Below are 5,626 nucleotides of genomic sequence, written 5' to 3'. Positions count from 1 at the left end.
TGGTACAATTCTAACATTGTACAATGGTTACATCACCCCCAGCAAACCCCTCAGCCCCCACCTTAAAACAGCTGCAAGAGGTTTCATTTTTTGTTTTATTCTTTTATTTACATGTGCATACATTGTTTGGGTCATTTCTCCCCCCTGACCATTTTTCTATTTTGTATATGTTTGTGAAGCCCATCAAACATATTCCTTCACCTTCATCACCTCCATTCACCCTCCTCCCTCCCACAAATACTCCCCCACACACTTTACTTATTTTACAGTCCTGTCTTTCATTGTGAATTCCACAGTCAATGTGCAAAGGGGTTTCTTGAGGTATCCCAGCTGTGTGTATAATTTACTTTGGAACCTTTTTTTTAGGTAGGGATAGGAGATTTATTACACTGCTCAGCCCATCTTCATCCATCTTCAGGGTACAGACATGAGCTATAGGTTTAAGTAGACAAAAGACCTGGAGGTGGGGAACAAAAGATATGCATAGTTAAAGGTTTCCAGTCTTAGGTGTGGTCTGGTTGGTCATTATCTATTGTTTTTCTGGGAAAGGTTCTGGAGTTATTATCTGAAGGGTGGTCCACCTTGAGAGATTCTACTATTGGGGATGATTTCAGTTCCTTATCATGAAAATGTTATCATGTGTCTTTCCTGGCAATTGTCAGATGACTTTAAAGAGAATGGATAAATCAAACACATCTACAACATGGAGGACAGATGATATACTCTTCTCATGCCTTTAGATAATTAATGGGCCCAACTAAGGAGTCAGTACTATTCAGCAGAAGCAGTTTAAGCATTTTATACAATCCCCCCCTTATGTTTGATCATTCTTGAATCTTGAGGAAATAAATGTTTCTTGGACTGATAAACAGAAGGAGAAAGATAGCCGACAGTAAAGTCAAAAGCCCTTATTTAAGTCTAAAACTAGAAACACCATTTTAAAGCAGAATACAGAGAGAAAATATCAGAGACATCCAACTAAATAAATTGTGTAGGAGAACCCCTTTTAAGATAGCTCCAGGAGCATGAATTAGTAAACAGGTATGTTTGAAGTCAGTGGAAATAATCCTTTTTGTCTGTATATAAGTACAAAGCCTTGGCCAAAAATATGAGTTTGCCTTTTGTCAGAAGTGCCTGCAAGGACTTCAATGTCCAGTAGCCATGAATAAGAAAAAAGCAAAACTTCCTGGCTGTAGTAACTTTTGAAATGTCTGGTACAAGTGATTCCATATGAATTCTAACAGTTTTCTTCCCTTGTCTCCAAACAGTTTCCTCTGAAGATTTTGCCAATTTAACCATTCTGGTTACTGAAAGTGTCTCATCAACAGTTTAGCCTTCTCTCAGAGGGTCTGATCTCCCCAGATCAATGGGCAACAGGCAGTTCATTTGGGAGAAACTGCCAAAAAACACTGTAGGCCAAACTTAAGCAACAAAGAGGTTTGGAAGGCACTTAGGCTGGGCTTACCTAAGTCCATTTTTTTAAAGCCTAATTCTGTCTGTCCCATAGATGATGTCCTGACATCCTAAAAATGCTACAGAATATCAACAGACAACAGTTAAAAATTTTTATAATGAAAATTAACTCATTTGACAAATAAGTACTTATTAGATTTATTTTCATGGGTTTGATTACAAATGCTCCAGAGAAGGACCTGGACTGCAAATGACAAGTCTTAATAGCAATGGTTAAAATTTTGAAAAGCAGTTTAGAAATTGACAGAACATCCAGTTATTTCCATTGCATACAGAAATTTAGGATAACAAATTTTGACTGATAGCATTCCATCAGTATTAAGCTTTCCTTGTTATAATTAGAAACACATGGATACAAGCCTGCAAGAGACTAGCATCATTAACAGTTTTAATTTGGAGAACACCTACATGGTAGTTTCTTCCTAAGCTTTACATTTTAGAAGGGTTATATATTTGGGGAATATAAATCCGTTATATAGGAGCCATTTTTCCCCTTGAAGTAAAATTTAGAATTTTAGCTAGGTAAGATAATAGGTGTACACCACTGACAAGAGTCAAAATTTTAGATCTCTTAGAAGTTAGGTGGAGAGTATCTTTATTTTCTCATGTAAAAATAGTAACATTCACTTAGTTAAGAAAAATAATTGTGGATAAGATTTTAATTAGCAGGAGGACAAAATAGCATTATTTTTCCTGAATGCTACTGGCTATAAGCAGCAGAAATGCCAAAAGTTGACTATTTTTATGTGTCAAATCTTTAGATGTAATGATGTATATAAACTATTTAATTTGATTTAGTTCCCCCTGTCAGTTTTTGCTCTTATTTCCTGATCATTTTCTATACAGAAAATAATTACCTATGCCTATATCTCAGAGTTTTCCTTCTTATTTTTCCTACAGTAGTTTTGAAGTTTCATGTCTTCATTAAGTTCTTTGCCCCACTTGGAGTTGATTTTTACAGGGTAAGAGATTGCTAGTTTTCCCAGCATTTTGAAGAGGCTCTCTTTTCTCCACTCTATATTTTTGGCTCCTTTGGCAAAGAGCAGATGGTTTCAGTTGTGTGGTTTTATTTCTGGGTCATCTATTCAGGTTCATCAGTCATTGTGTCTGTTTTTGTGTCAATACCATGCTTTTTTGTCATTGTGGCTCTGCAGTATATTTTGAAGTCTGATATTATAAAATCCCCAGCATTGTTCTTTTTGTTAAAGATTACTTTTGCTATCTAGGATGTTATATACTGCCATATAAATTTTAGAATTGAGTTTTCTGTCTCTGCAAAGAGTAACATGGGATTTCAATGGGGATTACATTCAATCTGCATATAGTTTGATTTTGGTAGTTTAGTCACTTTCATGATATTAATTCTGTCAATCAATGGACATGGGAAGATTTTCTATACTTTGTGTCTCTAATTTCTTTCTTCAAGGTCTCTTAGTTTTCATTGTATAGATCTTACAAATTCCTACTTGGGACTAACTTGTTTGTTTTGTTTGTTTGTTTGTTTTTAGTCTATTGTGAATAGGATTATTTTCCTTATTTCTTTCTCAGTCTCTTCATTGTTTCTATATAGAAAAGTTCCTGATTCTTGCATGTTGATTATATATCCTGCTGTATTTATTAGATTTGGGAGTTTTTTTGGTGGAACGTTTATAGAGTCTTTTAAGTATAGAAGCATATCATTTGCCAATAGGGAATACTTGTTTTTTTCCTTCCCTATTCGAATCCTTTCTATTTCTTTCCCTTGCCTTAAGACTCTGGTTAAGAATTCCATTACTATATTTGATAAAAATGGGGAGAGTGTTTTTTTCTTGACTTTAGAGGAAACAATTTCAATTTTTCCCAAATTCAATAGATAGTAAGTTTGTCATAAATAGCCTTTTTTATGTTGACGTACATTCCTTCAATACGTAGTTTCTTCAGAGCTATTATAATGAAAGGTTGTTGAATCTTGTTAAATGCTTCTGCAGTGCTGGTTTGGTGGATATAAATTGCTTTAGTTTCTGGTTATCATGGATGATATTTATTTCTACTTCAGTTATGCATGGTAGCTTTCTGGGTAGAGTATCCAGGTTTGCAGTTACTTTCTTTCAGTACTTGAAATACAGAATTCCATGTCCTCCTTGCTTTTAAGGTTTCCAATGAAAAATCTGCTGTATTCTGATGGATTTGCCTTTACATGTGACTTGTTGCTTTTTCTTTTGCTGTTTTCAATATTCTTTACTTGTTTTGCACACTTAACATTTAAAAATATAGAATGCTTAATGAATTTGCATGTCATTCTTATTCAGGGGCCATGTTAGTATTTTTTGTATCATCCCAGTTTTATAAGGTGTGCTGCCAAAGAAAGCATGTGAAAAAATTCTTAATAATGACTCATATAAAACAAATGAAATATTAAAACAAATGAAAGTATATTATAAAAATTTGAAATTTGGTCAAACCTAGAGACATGGACGTTGTCAATACAGCCAGAAAATTATGAAACATGATAGAAACAATAGATGATATGATTGTATATTTTTGGACCTATAGGCTTTGTGTAGAGGTGAAGTTAAATGGCTGTCATGTGTAGCACTGAGAAATACTAATGTTGGGCATCTCTAGCACAGAAGTCTGATTTTTCATAGAGTCCATTTTTTTACACTCCTTCAGGAACTCATCTTCCTTCTGTAATTCATTCTTGGTGCTGTATTTGTCAGGTTCATCCGAGATTACAAATTATGTCTCAGTATTAAATATTTTAATAGATCTGAAATGTACAGAATGTCATGATAACTGTTGATTTTTTGTTATTATTGAGTGAAAAGTTTCAGATAATAGGTATTTGAACTGGCTTCAACCTACATTTACATTTCAACTATACAGTTACTTGGGGAAACAAGGGATAATTTCATCTACTAATGAAATAATAAACCTTTATAAATAACGGAGGTCCAGACAGGAAGACATTTTAAGTAAGTTTGTAGCAGGGGTGGTTCTCAGTAATTGTGTTAAGAAACAGTTTTTTCTTACTCTGTGCTCACCACCTCTTCTGTCTCTTTTCTTTCCCAATATTTCTGACACTAATGTAGTTTTAATTTAAGATGATGAATGGTAAAAAAGATACAACAATATGAATTACTGGAAGAATAGTAGTAAAAAATGTCTTATTTTAAAACTTTGTGTACATTTTATTTTATTGGTTTTACTATTATCAATTGTGAAAGTAATAGTTTGACTGCTGTCTTCTATAGAAGGGAAAATTACCTCCAGCAGGAAAAAATAGTTGCTTACAATACAATACATACAATGTAAAGTAAAGGTGACAAAACAAATTTCCTTTGCTTCATTGGTGACACATGAATGCCAGAGAATAAATTGGCTCAAGAAGATAAGAAAATGGAATAAAGATCTTCAGAATCTATAGTTTACAAGATACAAAAGTGGCCAAACACACAGGTAGTTTGTAGTTGGCATGAACTTTGTGCATTGCTCCATGCTTGGGAGAAAGCAATGATTTCTTTCTGCCAAGTCAGCTTCACTATTAGTATCAAGGGGAGTCTTTTTATGTATGTGGAGATTGTCCAGGCCTGGCTCATATGCTGAAAAGGATGTACTGGCACTTTCACAAATATGAAAACCATAAAGGAGCCAACAAAAAATGAGGAAATTTTGGTGTAAGTATTTATCTTGCTTAGGGTGAGAAAAATGATAAACTATGTACAAAAGAGAATAAGATATTATAATATATCAATGCTGTGATTTGCAGATCATTTAAAAAATACTTAATGAAATGCACACCTGACTGAAGAAGAGGATATAGGCAAATCCCTATCTCCTTTGCTGAATCAAATGTGAATGCAGTTGGGCAGAAAATTATTTCTGTGCATATTCTGGTTATACAAGACTTGATTCCTCTACACAAAAGAATTCATTGGGTTTTATACGCTGTTCACATGGAATTAGGTGAATCATGTCTAGTTCACAAAGATGTGGGTTAAAATCACCTAACATGAACTTTCTCAAAATACGTGATAGAATATCTATTCCTTTCAGATGGAGAGAATGAAGACTCAAAGAGAAGAAATCAACATTCTGGAATATATTTTCCTGTTCTTTCTATATTATTTCTAGTTGTAGTAATAGACTTTCTGACTATACTTCAAATTAAAAT

General features: G+C 33.8%; 1 non-coding gene across 1 annotated transcript; it reads right to left on the bottom strand.

The window, feature by feature from the left end:
- Window positions 1-3,716: 3,716 nt before the first annotated feature.
- On the bottom strand, window positions 3,717-3,823 carry LOC141425236 (U6 spliceosomal RNA). The gene has a single exon (XR_012450321.1). It is a non-coding gene; the product is annotated as a U6 spliceosomal RNA (small nuclear RNA).
- Between the last annotated feature and the right edge of the window lie 1,803 nt (window positions 3,824-5,626).

This window comes from Castor canadensis, chromosome 7, assembly GCF_047511655.1.
Source record: "Castor canadensis chromosome 7, mCasCan1.hap1v2, whole genome shotgun sequence".
NCBI lineage: Eukaryota > Metazoa > Chordata > Mammalia > Rodentia > Castoridae > Castor > Castor canadensis.
The sequence above is the reverse complement of the archived record's forward strand: the minus strand, read 5'-3'. Positions and strand labels throughout refer to the sequence as shown.